Below are 16494 nucleotides of genomic sequence, written 5' to 3' on the forward strand. Positions count from 1 at the left end.
ATTATTTTGAAAATATTGTTTTCTAACCATGGCGATTATTAGTTATTCCATCAGTCCATCCCTCCACAGTGATCTGTTTCTCCATTTACAGAGGTAGGCAACATTAACATTTCTAGGTTATTAATAAGTGCCAATCTCCTTTTTAGGTCACTTTAACTTCAATTAGCACTTATTAAATGCCTACTGTGTATGAGGCACCTTACTTTCTGCTTTCACTAACATATATACAAACTGTCTTGAATGAGATTACTTTACATACTAAGATTATTTCAAAGGTATCTGTGAGTGATATCAACACAAGGGAAGCATATACATATATGCTAAATCTACATTAGATGACCAAATACTGTTCTGGCCTTGCATTTTGAAATATCCTTTTTCCAAATGCTAACCAATACAAATTATATAAAAATATGTTCTCAAATGTTTACTATAAATTTAGAGCAGCTTACAAGTATCAACAATAAAGAAGCCAGATAGAGGTTTAATAAGTCCTTTAGAAGACCTATGTTGTTGATGTCATTGTTCACTTGCTAAGTCATTTCTGATTCTTTGCGACCCCATGAACCATAGCACACCAGACTCCTCTCTCCTCCACTGTCTCCTGGAGTTTGCTTAAATTCTGTCCATTGAGTCAGTGATACTATCTAACCATCTCATCCTCTGCCACCCTCTCCTCTTTTGCCTTCAATCTTTCCCAGCATCAGGGTCTTTTCCAGTGAGTCAGCTCTTTGCAGCAGGTAGCCAAAGTATTGGAGCTTCAGCTTCAGTCATAGACCTTCCAATGAAAATTCAGTGTTGATTTCCTTCAAGACTGACTGGTTTGATCTCCAACATACAAAATATCAAAATATGCTTGGCATAACACATAAGACTGAATGAATTATGTCTGTACTTGAGATCAATTAGGAAAAAAAAATCCTTGGATTTTTCAAACTTTTCAGACTGAAAAAGTAAAGATTTAAAGATGTGATATTGCACTGTATGTGGGAAAGTGTGGCTAAAAATCACCACACTTCCCCACATATAATACTAAATTTTAAAATCACAAACAAACATAAATGTCCCCATCTATAAAACTAGGTAAATTAAGTGAAAATTCAAGTAGGTTTTCAGTTGGTTTAGGAGAACGAAACATCTATACCTTTCTAAAGTCCTGGTTTTTAAGTCAGCAGATATTTTGATCATCTTCTCGTCTTCCTTCTCATGCAACAATACTCTCCTGACATTCACTAGACTACTGTTAATATTATCACTTCTGCAAGCTCCTAGATCTGTGATGCCATCCTGACATTGCTCCAGCGCTAATATCCAAAAAGCTGCTCCCTGTTTCCACTTGTATATCCTACCTACGCTTGAAGCTCAGTATGCACCAAAGTGAATGCAGCCTCATTCCTCACACATATGTTCCTGTATACTAATTCAGTTTATGACAGAAATATTGATGAAACTCATCAACATTTGCATTCAAATTGGATGCCAAGTGCTATTGGTTCTACAACCGGCAGATCTAGAATACATTCCCATCCCTCTAACGTCGCTCTCATGATCATAATCCAAACACTCTATCTTTCCTTGCTTTTGCTACTGCAATAGTTTTCTATTTCCTACTTTTTTTTTTTGTTCTGTGTTCTGTTAAATCCTTTTTCTGACATTTGCAGCTGCATCTATCTTTACAGCCTTACATCTTAGGCTGTTGTTGGATAGATACAGCTTTACAAGCCAGTCTCTTCGCACACTCTGGAGTAAGCACACCAGTCCTCTTCCCAACTTGCAGAACATGCTCCCACTGTATTCAGAGCACATTTAAATGAGCACCAGCATACTTTATAGATTTTGCCCTTCCCTGCATCCTAATTCAAGTTTTAGTTGTGTTCTCTGCATTTTACAATCAAAAGTGTCTCTGTTACACAGCCTCAACTTCAGTTAGAATGAAAACCTTTTAACTCTGCTCAATGCCATCTTGTCAAGAGGGTATCCCTGAATCTCCCAGCTATGCATAAGTAAGCTGCTCAGGTATAACAGTGTCTTTCCATCTCTCCTGTGGCACCCTCCAATTTATTTCTGATTTCTATAATAATATTAGTATATGTGCATAACTTTCTCGCCTTCTAAGCTCTTTGGCAGAAAGACCTTGTCTATAATAAACACCCAACAAATATTTGTTGAACAAATAAACGATTGGATGAGTGAAGAAAAAAAATATTTGCAAAGGATTCTCTAAGGCTTTTTGGGTTTTTTACCCAGATGTTTGGCTTCACAAAGACACTTGTGAAAAGGAAATAAATTGGTAATAAACAATGTTGTCTCTCCGCTTCCCTCCGAATGGTTGTAAACCCATCACATCAGCAGTGTTCTAGCTGCATGTCTGTGCTTCCTCAGCTTTCACAGCCAAACACCTGCAGTCAACAAACCACACATACCAAAGTATTTTTAACATGACTCAAATTGACCTGGGGAGTTGACAGCTTGTCAACATCCAGATGAATACCAAACTAAATGTCAGTATTTTCACAGAGACGCCTTTAATAACATGGGGAAGCCTGAGATTTCTCTTCTCTCATGGAGCAATGCACTGATCTGAGTAAGCCTGTTCTTACTCTGTTCTACGTTCTTCCCCTGGATGAACAACATGAACGTTCTATTGTCGATCCACTGAAAGGATCTGGAAGTCCTAAAATTTTTATTTCCAAATGTTGCACATTAAGGTTTTTGACCCATTATCATCCCAGACAACTAGACTGAAAGAAAATGCGACTGATCCTAAGCTATTACAGCCTCTCTCACAGACTCTCCTTCCATTTCAATTCATGGGTTTCAAGTTTAAAATGTTATTTAAATTCTTTTTCTCTTTAGAACAGCAGTAATACCAGCCGCATCACTACCTATCACTTTTAAAACAAGCTCCATGGCTTTCAAAACCCAGGTCAAATTGTTCTACGCTCAAGTCATCAAAAATATTTCCTTTAATAACTTTGTGTTTTAGGACGTTGTAAGCTAGCTTTGTTAGAGATTATTTCTATAAAATTATCTCTGCAAAATCAGTAATACATGGCTAAATTTTTTTCCTATATAACTAACATTGTTTTGTAAAGTTTGTAGTTGTTTTTTGGCAAGCAGACAGAATAGTGTTTCAGTTTAGATTTTGAATCCCTTAAGGAAACACCACCAAGGAATCCATTATTTATATAGAAATGACTAATGAATATGTTTTAAATATAATAGGATTATTAATGATTTTATAGTTAAAAGAAAAAAAAGCTTTTGATTTGGGGAAAAAAATCATTTCTCTACTGAGCAAAACTCAAAGCCACATAGCATATTGCTTCTCAGAGGTTTGCACGTAAGCAGAGGATGAGATGGTTGGGTGGCACCACCGACTCAATGGACGTGAGTCTCAGCAAACTCCGGGAGATAGTGAAAAACAAGGAAGCCTGGTGTGCTGCAAGTCCTTGGGGTCACAAAGAGTCAGACACGACTGAGCAACTGAACAACAAAAACAAACGTAAGCAAAATCAGTAACAAAATTGAACCTCAGAAGTACTAAATACTTGCTATGAACATGACACCCTACTATGTTTTAAGCAGCATCAAACATTTGACTTTTTATTTTCCAGAGGATAGTTACATACTTTGAAGATTGTATAAAAATTGCATATACACATCATTGTACATCCTCAACAGCGTTGCTTTAGAAGTATTTTCTTGGACTGCCCTTAAAACCAAAAGGTGAATGTGCTATTTGAAAACCTTCTACATTAACCTTCTTATTCCTTGGCTTGTTTTTGTGACTACCTGTCCTCAAGGTGGTTGCTTCTATAATGTGCCTTAAAATCTCCCATCCCCTAATCTGTGATCTGTGAGTCATAACGAGATCTAAAATCCCCACCATTATTATTATTCGAGGTTATGTTATTTTTCTGTTTCAGGGATAAATTTGACAAACAGAAGGGAAAAGGAGAAATACCAGAAACGTAGAGTGCAGTTGTAGGAGATCTTCAAGCTACTGAATGACAAGTTCCTCTCTAACCTTTCACTGAATGAAATTGTAATACAACTTGCTATTATCTTCTACTTCTGAGTTTAGGTTTGCTTTGTTTTACTTTTTTGATATTGTATGCAGGAAAAAAAGATCTTCATATGGGTGGGAGAGGGATTCAGGCTACTTTGAACCCTTCTAGCCAGGCAACAAGACTATTTTGCCTAAAACTCTTTTGAACTTCTCCCTGGGATCTCACAGAGCTTGGTGCAGGTGGAGTTTTCTGGTGATTTGGCTCTCTCCAGGTATTTTTAATTGTTTCCACACGAAGGATTGTGCTGCTCCAAGCTGAAATTAGCCAGGCACATGAAAGCTACCATCCCCTTGAAGCCTGGGGAAAAAATGGCAAAAATTGGTAGTCAGATTGTTGCTACAATCAAACCACAGCATGTAATTCCATATGCATTTTTAAAGAAAAATATGGTTAAGGCACTGAACAAGACCTCAAGGGGTTTCACACATTGAGATAAAGCAGAATCTCATAGAAACCTACATGGTATATCTTTTAGTCTTTGCTTATAGGAGAAAGGAGCCGAGAAATGGATTCTTAGTTATACTTAATTTTGATTTTGAGAGATGGGACCCAGGACTAAATAGCCTTGAAAAAAAAATAGAAAAGACTAGCAAAGAATCCACTTTTAAGGTTACCAAGTGCAGTAATTTAAGGACTTCAAGTGTTCTTAATAAATTTGAAGGATTACTGTTTGTTATTGCTATTACTTTCTATTTAACAACTAAAACCACAGTGTTTTTTTCCACCTGTGAGAATCTGAGAGATCAGAAAACATGCATTGGGCAGCTAATCCACATCAGGCCCCACACTAGGGATTAGTCATATATCTTTCGGCTTAGAGCAGTGCCAAAATTGACCTTGGCACTCCAAAATGTTGCTGGGAAAACTAGAACATGTTTAAACTCCTAATCTAAAGGAATTATTTCTCCATGAAATAATTCCAAGCTTTGTTGCAGCAAATTCTCAGGATATTAAATGCACTCATTTTCAAACCCAAAGGTAAATGCTGATGAAGTCTGAATTATCAGCTGATTGGGACTCACTTCATTAACAGTGCTGAGCAGAGCCAAGTTCGGGTTCAGTCCAGTCGCTCAGTCATGTCCCACTCTTCACGAACCCATGGACTGCAGCACGCCAGTATTCCCTGTCCATCACCAGCTCCCAGAGCTTGCTCTAACTCATGTCCATTGCGTTGGTAATGCCATCCAACCATCTCATCCTCTGTTATCCCCTTCTCCTCCTGTCTTCAAACTTTCCCAGCATCAGAGTCTTTTCCAATGTTCTTCGCATCAGGTGGCCAAAGTATTGGAGTTTCAGCTTCAGCATTAGTCTTTCCAATGAATATTCAGGACTGATTTCCTTTAGGATTTACTCATTTGATCTCCTTGCACTCCAAGGGATTCTCAAGAGTCCTCTCCAATACCACAGTTTAAAAGCATCAATTCTTTGCTGCTAAGCTTTCTTTATAGTTCAACTCTCACATCTATTCATGACTACTGGACAAATCATAGCTTTGACTAAACAGACCAGGTTGGAGTAGGACAAAAGAAAAATTATGTATTATATCTTTCCCTGTTTGAACCAAGTAAAAAAAGTTAATAAAATTCTCTGATCAAAACACTGTTCACATACAAGTGTCAACTCTCATAGACCACCTGTCAGAGGGCACGAGGGGTGCTGGCTGGGAACTATGAGCTGATTGGAAATAGTTGTGCAACAATAAAGGGTGGTAAAACAAATAAACAACAGCTTGCCTTTATTTAAAATTTTTATTTTGTTCATCATGGATGTTTTGTGTATTGCATTAAACATTGCATTGAAACTTTATTTTTTGAGGGCCCCTCAAATTTTACTTCAAGGCAAGTGGTACTAATGCTTGTCCAGCCCTGTCCGTTATTGTAATTAAGTTAAGGTTTAATTCAGTTTCAGAGTTTCTTTTCCATTCAGCTTGTTCATTGAACCAAGCCTTTGGAAACTTTCTCTGGAACAGTTAGGTGATTAAAAAGTCAGGATAGGAAAGAAATTTTAAAAATGAAGATTGATAATGCAAAACAAAACAGCAAAAAAGCAACGTACTAATATGTGAGAGTTGACTGTATTTCCCTAATAGTTTTTCACTTGTGGTATTTTAAATCATTTAATCTTATTTTGAGCAACATTAAGGTTTGCTATTTACTAGTGGGTTTTTTTTTCTATTTTCAGAGATACTATTACAATTATTTTGTTTACAGCCCAGCTGTAGATATTCGATCCCTAATGTAGATTTAAAGTAAATAAAATTTTTGAAATGAAAAAATATTATCATTAAGAGTTAAAAAAGTAATAGTTTTTGTCTATGACTTTATGTCACTATACACCGCAGGGTCCATGAATAATACAGGAATCCTGGTTAACTCACTTCTAGACGGTTTTAAGTGGACATACCGTTTCTTGAGTAACTTAACTGAACACATTTTACTCAGCTAAGTGGCAGAGATCAAATATATAGAGATACAGTAAGTTTGCCTTTTGGTGAATTTTTTTTCTAAATTGGCTGATTATTTGCATACATAATAGGCTCAATGAAAGACAGAAAACGTATTTCTTCAGTGTTTTTGGTAAATCTCAGAGTGAAGAAACTATCTATAATAAAGTAACTGACTGAATGAATCCCTCTAAGTCCTTTAGAAAGCAGAGCAAACATTTGAGGTTGCAAAAAGTATAACCTGGCTACATCTGCATATCAGTAGGTGAACTCAGAAAATTGATGCATTTGTTCCCTACAGTTGACAAAATAATTAATGTCCTACAGTCATAATTTTGTAAAAAGAAATAGCAACCCACCATAGTGGGTATAGGTAATGAGTTTAGAGGTAGAAATATTCTGCATGTTATTAGGTTGGTGCAAAAGTAATTGCGGTTTTGCATGGTTGACCTTTGCATTTCTATATTGGAATGCACTCTTATATAAATATGGTTATGTTATATATCATTTTAATGTGCATTTCTCACTTTTTTTTTTTGCTAATGACATTACTTGCTATTTATTTTATATTTGTTTTAGACTAGGGAAATGAAGTTAGGCAAAAAGCAAATTTGAGCTGTTTTCTTATTCAAGTCCAAAATGAGTTGTAAATCAGCAGAGACAACTCGCAACATCAACAATGTATTTGGTTCAGGAACTGCTGATGAACGTACAGTGCAGTGGTGGTTAAAGAAGTTTTGCAAAGGAGACAAGAGCCCTGAAGATATGAGCACAGTGGCTGGCCATCGGAAGTTGACAATGACCAACGGAGAGGATCATTAAAGCTGATCCTCTTACAACTACACGAGAAGCTGCCAAAGAACTCAAACTCGACTATTCTACAGTCATTCAGCATTTCAAGCAAATTGGAAAGGTGAAAAAGTTCAATACATGAGTGCCTTATAAACTGACCACAAATAAAAAAAAATTTTCGTTTTAAAGTGTCATCTTCTCTTATTCCATGCAACAACAATGAAACATTTCTCAATCAGATTGTGGCTTTCTACAAAAAGTGGATTTTATGTGACAACCAGTGATAACCAGCTCAGTGGTTGGACTAAGAAGCAGCTCCAAAGCAATTGCCAAAGCCAAACTTGCACCAGAAAAGGTCATGGTCACTGCTCAGTGGTCTGGTGACCATCTACAGCTTGCTGAATGTCGGTGAAACCATTACATCTGAGAAGTATGCTCAGCAAATCAATGAGACGCACTGAAAGCTGTAATGCCTGAAGCTGGCATTGGTCAACAGAAAAGGGCGCAATTCTCCATACCTACACACGTGCATGTTGTTAAACCAATGCCTCAAAAGTTGAACGAATGGGGCTACAAATTTTGTCTCATCCACCAAATTTACCTGATCTCTCACCAAATGACTACTACTTCTTCAAGCATCTCAACAACTTTTTGCAGGAAAAATGCTTCCATAACCAACAGGAGCCAGAATATGCTTTCCAAGAGTTCTTTGAATCCCAAAGCACAGATTTTTATGCTATAGAAATAAACAAACTTATTTCTCATTGGCAAAAATGTGTTGATTATAATGGTTCTTATTTTAATTAATAGAAATGTATTTGAGCCTAGTTATAATGATTTAAAATTCATGGTCCAAAATTGCAATTACTTTTTGACCAACCTAAGTAATTTGGGTCTGATTCGCTAGATATGGTTAAATGATCCTCTCACTGTTTACAGTACAATTTTAAGATTATTTTAAAACAACAATCTTCATTTTCTTTAATTTCTTAATTTCCTTTTGCATTCCAAATTACCATTGCATGTATATACTACATCTTGCTTTTCTTCATTATGAAGCAAATGATTGCTCTTATTTTGTCCCAGGTATACAACTTGATCAAGATTGACTCTGTCCTTTGCTGAAGTAATTAATTTCAGTCTCCCACACTACACTTAGCTTTCCCTCATTCTTTCCCCTTTTCTTCCCAAAAACAGTAGATCTTCTTTCTCTCTCTCTCTCTCTCTGTGCATGCACACACGCGCATGCACATGCTTAGTTGCTCAGTCGTGTCTGATTCTTTGGGACCCCATGCACTGTAGCCCTTCAGGCTCCTCTGTTTATGGAATTCTCCAGGCAAGAACACTGGAGTGGGTAGCCATTCCCTTCTTCAGGGGATCTTCCTGACCCAGGGATCAAACCCATGTCTCCTGAATCACAGGCAGATTCTTTACTGTCTGAGCCACCGTGGAACCCTAGATCTTTTTTCTACCTTAATACATTTAATTAATCACTTTTAATTTTGGACCTCCAAGGAAACATTTCAAGAATGTCTTTAGAACTTTTGTTTTCTGATAAACTAACTCATCACTTGTTTCAGAGTCAGATTTTATTTGAACTCCAACTCCTACACTGCCAAGTGATCCTAGTTTAGGTAAATTACATTACTCTTCTGATTCCCTTTCTGGCCAGCTTCAGGCAGGCAGTAATGCTTACCCCAAAGCAGAATTGTAGGGATTAAAGCAGTAATAATATACCTAGGTGCCTACTATTTATTGCCAGCAATTTCAAATGGTTCAGCCCAGTGGATGCTGCCTTTTGTCCTTTCCCTAGAAAGAGGCAGGCCATGCAAGGGCTTTCCAAACTAATTGACTTGCCTGAGGTAAAACGCAACATATCCCCATGCAAATTCCATAGAAAACAAGCTGGACAATAAGCCTAGGATACTAATCTTTGTGGTTTTCTAAAATGGTGGGTTTCTTTGCCTTTTTGGCTTTTGTTTTGGTAGACATTCAGCCAAAAGCTGGCTCTGCCCTTTCTTTTACAGAACTTTTCTAGAGGTATGTAAAATACGTTCCTTTGCATATCTTTGGTCATATCCTAGTTCTCTAAGGGTCATATTTGCGGAAGTACACGGTGACTTTTTTCCTCTTTTCCGCCATAAGAATGTCCAAGATGGAATCTTAATTTCTTAAACAGTGTTTTATTAAATTCCTATCACAAGTTTTTATGATCTCTGATAAGAAAAGACTTTCAAAAAAGACTAAAGAGACCACAGGCCACTACTGCTTACAGATACTACTATTTCTAAAAGGCAATTGAATGAAAACTTTGAAATCACTAAAGTCAAACATTGCCACAGCTTCTATATCAAATAACAAAGATATCTGAAAAAGTTTTATTTCAACTTCTCGACACACTTTTTTGCTTCTTTAACAAAATCTAACTTCCTTTTCCTTTACTCATTCCCACTGGGCAAATCCTCATTCTGTTCCTAAAGCCCATCAGTTTCCTGCCTCAGGGCAAAGCACCATTTGACATTACTGGGCGCTCCAAACCTGGCCCAGAAATGTGGGGACAGGACACAGGTATAAGACTGTTAACCAGGCCATGAAATTTAGTATTCATAACCTCAGATTTACTTCCCATGATATTCAAGCAAAGGAATGAAAAAAGATCAGCATTCAGTAAAACTCTTGCTATTCTTGCTAGCTTTATCATTAATTTATTTAGGAAGATGGTTGACAGAAATGGTTTGGGGATAGGAGGGAGACTGTAGAAATGAACTAGAGTCACAGATGGAATCCTGTTTTTCTCTAAAGGTTAGTTTAACATTTTCAACACGTTTTCGCAGATTTCATTCCTTCCTCATCAGGTTTAAGCACTGTGTAAACTGTAGTTTTGCCAACCCAAAACATTGTGACACTGAAAGTCAGCTTTTCTGAATCAAAGCAAAATTGACACAGACTAGTAATGAAACTAGTAAGTTGTATCAATTCTTATACATGTCCTTTAATCACTTATAATTATAGGGATTCCCAGGTGGCGCTAGTGGTAAAGAACCTGCCTGCCAATGCAGGAGACTTAAGAGATGGGGCTCAAACCCTGGGTCAGGAAGATATCCTGGAGGAGGGCATGGTAACGCACTCCAGCATTCTTGCCTGGAGAACGCTATGAACAGAGGAGGCTGGCAGGCTATGGTCTATAGGGTCACAAAGTTGGACATGACTGAAGCGACTTCGCACTCATGCACAATCAATGTTAAGTAATCTTGGTCAAACCTCTGTTCTTTTGGTATGTAAAACTAAGGAGTGATAATTGCTAGTTGTTCAATTATCAATGATTTATGACTGAATTGGTTATATTTTATTCAAGTTTTAATTGGGAATACTGGGGGTGGGAATTATGATTCTCACCATCTCAAAATGAAATTTTTTCCATGACCATCTAGAGGTGATTTATAGCTAACCCAAAATGTTAATCGTTAATAATTCTAGATTAGTATGAATGATTTTCCTTTTCTTTCTTTTTTCTCTATATATTCTATAGTAATCATACTGTTTTAGTAATAACTTAAAGAATTTTAATCAAATGAGATGTAAGCTAACTTTTCCCAAGGACAAAGTTCCTCACAGTTTTGTGGAGGGGATGTGTTTTGAACAAGATTCTGATCAGAGGTAGTGTTCTCACTTGGCAGAGAGGAGCAGAGCTCAGAGAACAGTAACAGATGAGGATTATTTCACAGTAAGCATCATCTGGTGGCCAACTTTGAAGTACATTTGAAAGTGCTTACAACTTATGGAAATTTATATTTACTGTAATTTTCCCAGCAACGACAATAAAAAAGGCAAATTTGGACTTTAAAATGACGATTCCTATATAGCAGTGCTTGCACAAGTTAGATACTTTGTTAACAAATGCTCTTTGATTGATTGCTGATTGCTGCTCTGTCCAGTTCATTGGCTTTCAAACATTTTTTGCTCATAACTTACTCTATAAGAAATATATTTTACATAACAACTCAGTATACACACATACATTTACATCATATACCTAGATCATCTTCATTACTTATATCTATATCAATAATCATAGCTACATTTATGTGAAGAGAACTGTTGTGCTATAATACCTACCCTTACTATACTTCTATTCTATTCTATTTAAAAAGAACTACTCATCATAATCAAGTAAATCAATCCTACGATATACTTATGGATAGTGGCCCATAGTTTTAAACATACTAAATTAGTACATTCTTGGGTTACAAAGTCCACAGCTTGAAAGCAGAAATACAGCAATTACATTATTGCAGCAGTCCTGGTTTAATATAAAAATAGTTTTAAACATACTAGATTAGTACATTCTTGGGTTACAAGGTCCCCAGCTTGAAAACAGAAGTATAGCAAATATATTATTGCAGCAGTCCTGGCTCAATATAAAAATGCCCAGGCTGGTGGAAATATAAAACACAAAATAAGGTTCTAGAAACATCATGACACAGAGAGTTTCTGATGGAGGCAAGAGAGAACTGCAGATGACTTTAGTGTTATACACCTAAAGGGTCTGAGGCAAATTTACTCTGTGGATCGTGTTGGAAACACCAGAAATGGGTGATGATTCTAAGATACAATATGGCCTTTTACTGTTTATCACCTACTGAAATGTTTTATTAATTTTTCACCCATTTCAAACTTCTCAATTTGTCTTTTTTCCTATGTTACTTTTTATGACTTTTTTGTCTTTTTTCCTATATTAATTTATAACTTACACAGGGAGTTATTCTGATTTCTACTTCCTTTTTCATTTGCCATAGTACTGACTATGGTATTCTGCAAGGACTCGAGGGCCAGGTCTGTTAAAAATTGAACTGGTTTACTGAGATACGCTTCTTAAAAATCTCATGTGTACACTTTTCTCTTCCTTGTTCTTGATTTCTCAATGACCATTAGAAGGCATAGTCTGTACTCAAAAAATTCAAGAGGAGTTTGACTTAAGACAGAACTTAGTTCAAATCCCATCTCCTGACACCTAATAGTCTTATTGTAACCATGGAGAAGAGCATAGTTTCTTGATTAGTCAGAGTGTTTTCAGTGGCAAGTGACAGAATCCTACCTCAACCGTCTCTGACCAGAAAGGGTACTGTTGGCTCACATGATTAAGTCATTATCTTGTAAATACTGATTCCAGGAATCCCCAGTTATTTCTGTCAATCCTCCTTCCTCTCTGTTGGCTTTATGCTCAAATCTTACAATATTTCTATTTGTGGTAGGAAAAAGATCTCTAGCAGCTCCAAACTTACATTCCATAGCTTAACAACTCCAAGTGAAAGAGAATTTCTTTCCCAGTTTTTCCAGAAAACTGTCCTCAGGCTAATGCTGATTGTCTCTAATTTACCTGAGTTGGGTCATATGCACATCTCTGAGCCAATCACTCTAGCAAAGAGAATCCACTGCCCTCATTTGCTAAGCCTGGAGTAGGAACCCAGGTCTAGAGCCAAGGAATGATCCAACTGTTTGAGCACATGGATGGACAGTAAGATTTCTCCAAAGGAAAATGAGGATATTCTTCTAAGGAGAAGAAAAGGCAAAAAATACAGATGTCTGCTTTATCTCTTAAAGCCTTAGCTCCCTTATTATTAAAATATGATTGATGTCACCTATGGTTGGGGTGAGGATTAGAACTGACAAGCAGATAAAGGCCATGGTAAAAGAGTAGGTATTCAATGAAAGTAAATAACAAATGATAAAGCAAATGGGGTAAAATAGTAGCAATAAGTTTTAAAAAAAAGTTTTGAGAGTAGATTCTCAATAGCTATTTTTAGTATTTCTCCCAAACCTAGGTCAACCATATTCAAGGTTACAAAATCTCTATAAGATAGCATTGCTTGTGGTCCTTCTAATTGTGTTAGAATCTTATACTATTAACAAAAGCAATTTAATACAGATGTTGGTTGCCAGAGGAGTTAAACAAGCAATCTTTAAAAATTCTCTGAAGGTAGGTAAAGCTAGAAATACAATCATATTCATAGTTTTTTTTTTTTATCATGCATCATAAATATTATAAAATATCAACCAGGGAAAATTCTATTGATCACCAGAGAGTCCCAGAGCTTCACTGGAAAATACTTTTACTCTAGATATGAAGCTCTGTATTTGGTGAAGAAATCTATTCAGCCACTCAAATGATAGGAGAGTAATTGAGAAATAAAGGCCCAAAGGACTGCTCTAAGAATAAAGGAGCAGGGGTTGCCATAATTTAACAAGGCAGAAAAACAAGAAATAAAAAATATATGAGGACAATCATAACCCATTTAGGAATTTTAAAAAATCACTTATATTTGAATTTACAAGAAAAAAAAATTTCTGTGAGCCATTGAAAAATTACTATAAACTGTTGAGAACCTTGATTTGATCAACAGAACTCATGTTGTGTCACATAATCAGATGTAGTTTGTGCTGTATGGTATGAACAGCCCTGGAAGGCCCCTCTTGCTGAGAAATGAATGACTGAGCCCTCAGGACTGAGAAGAGACAGGCTATACAAATCTGAAGACTGTCAGATTGGCCAGTCTATATGAGTACATTTTCTCATAGTTAAAAGCAAAACCACCCTTATGGACCATAGAAAATGTGAGATTTGTACTCACAAATCTCACATAAAATGGAACTCGGGATAAAATGTCTGTATCCCTCAGACTTACTATCCTAAAAAAAAAAAAGTGTCAGTTCACTTTTTACACTATTTAGCTCACTAAAGGGGAAAAAGGAAATGTTAAAATAGACATGAGGAAACAAACAGCAGTAAAAGGAAAAGAATAACCACTAAAGTTAAACGTGACCTATTTTCATTTTTTTTCCACCTTGGACCAAATCTGACCGAAAGTTAAGGTTTCTGAAGGGAAAATAAGAACCTACATGCCTGAGTATCATAAGTTTTTAGGCCAGAAGAAAGTATTTAGCTTAGCTTGATCGAGCTTAAAAGAATGAGGACTTAAGTGACGGAGTTCACTTTTCTGAATTACAAGGATAAAGTATTTATTTATTCAGCAAAAAAATACATAACTCAGGACAGATGCAGATGAAAGCAAAGGAAGCCTTAGATGACCATAGTGCCAGAAGTGTTTATCGTTGTTTAAGAATTCTCTGGCTTACCTGTTCTTAGTCTCCTGTGTTTAGTATCACATATCGGCAATGGGCTTGTGTGCATTTATTCCAGACTATTCCTGAAAGAAGTCCAGGGTAACTGAGAAAAGCTGGCTAGCAGAAGGAAATTAATTCTTCTGGAATAAACCTAAATAAGGATTCCCCTACTAAGTTTCAGAACCTAGACATACAAGATCTTTGTGTAGCATTGCCATGTACACGGTATATTTGTTGAGTTTCTGTTGTCGGCATCCATTCCTCTTGATGCATTCTCAGCCCTTTGCGTGAATCCTGCCTCACTGATGTGTGTGCCAAGGTCGTCTCTTCAAGCATCTCTAGTTAAGTGATAGGCTTATGAGTTAAGCCAAGCCAACTAGATTCTCCTTTGAAGAACTATACATCTTATTCCAAATAGAAAGCCCTAAAGCCTACAATTTTAATTTTAAATGGAAGAGACCATTTCCTGCCACCTTCTCCTAGTTCCTGTCTTTCCCTGAATCAACACCTTCTCCTTTTGTTCAGTGGACCTAGCCAATACAATTGTTTTTAATATATAATTTCATTTATTTGTGGCTGCGCTGGGTCTTTGTTGCTTTGAGCAGACTTTTTCTAACTGCAGCAAGTGGGGGATATTCTTCAGTTGTGGTGCACGGGCTTCTCATTGCAGCAACTTCTTCTATTGCAGAGCACAGGCGCGAGGCACTCAGACTTCAGTAGTTGAAGCCTGTGGGCTCAGTAGTTGTGGCTCGTGGGCTCTAGAGCCTGGGCTTAGTAGTTGTGGCACAGGGGCTAAGCTGCTCAGAGACATGTGGAATCCTCCCAGATCAGGGAACGAGCTCATGTCCACTGCACTGGCAAGTAGATTCTTATCCCCTGCACCAGCAGGGAAGTCCTATCCAATATATTTTTAAGTCATGTGTTTTCTGTTTAAATCTCAGCCCTCAGATTACCCACAGCTTAGTAGGGGGAATGCTATATCTCAAGACCTAGTACACTGTCCACTAGTTAGGAAACCTTCAATAGATATTTTTATGTAACTATTGTGATCAAAGTAAATGTTGGCCACCATTGAAGCATACAAGGTGATAACTGTACGTGATTTTGGGGTAGGTGTTGGAAAGGATTATGGAAGAACATGGTTGAATAAGTAATCTTTTTATTCTCTCAGTGCCCTGTACAGAGTAGGTCTCCAATAAATGTTTGAATCAAAAGCATGAAATCCTATAAAAATATGTTTCAGTGAAACTCATAATAATATAATTTTAATTCTTTTTTACAACCTTCTAAGATTTGTTGTATTGTATTGAATGAGCCAACTTAGACAAAATTACAGCCAAGTTTGCGAATTCTCATTCCTCTTGCACTTTTGCCATTGAATAACATTACCATCCCCTAAAAGAAAAACGGCTGAGTACTTTCTCATCCAGGTCTAAGAAATAACAGACAGCCCTGCCTTTCTTTGAGCGCCAGAACCAGTAACGGGGAAAACTGGGGAAAATTCTCAGGAGGAAAAGCTAATTTGAAACCCTTGCCACAAAATGTTGACACTTGGCAGCTCTGTGTTTTCAGAATCTGTCACCAAGGTGTTAGAATAAAAGAGGTATTTCGAGTTATAAACAGGGCTTGGAGTTCTTTGAAGAGAACCAACATGGGTTCTGGGAATTGGAAATATTTATTAGTCCTATGTAAAATATGAGGAACTTTGACAATATATTTTTTGACCATAACCTTCTTAGTCTTTACTTCTGGGCCTCAAACAGCACTTTTTCTTCTTCTTCTTCTACTACCAACGGTGAAGCACTGGGAAAACTATATGCTTACTGAAAATATATCAAGAAAGACTTAAGAGTAGAATTATTGCCAACAATCTACCACTTTAGAATAGTGCAAATAGGTTAAAATCATATCCTGAACCCAAGCAGCAATCTCTCATAATCCTCCCTATTCTACGTAGGCTTCTGAGTTTTATAAGCATCGACAACTAGAGTATAGCAAAGTGGCCAAGGAAGATTTCAGAGAATTTGGGATACACCTTAGTGGGGAAAAAAGTCAGCTCCAAAC

Source organism: Dama dama, chromosome 19, assembly GCF_033118175.1.
Source record: "Dama dama isolate Ldn47 chromosome 19, ASM3311817v1, whole genome shotgun sequence".
Classification (NCBI taxonomy): domain Eukaryota; kingdom Metazoa; phylum Chordata; class Mammalia; order Artiodactyla; family Cervidae; genus Dama; species Dama dama.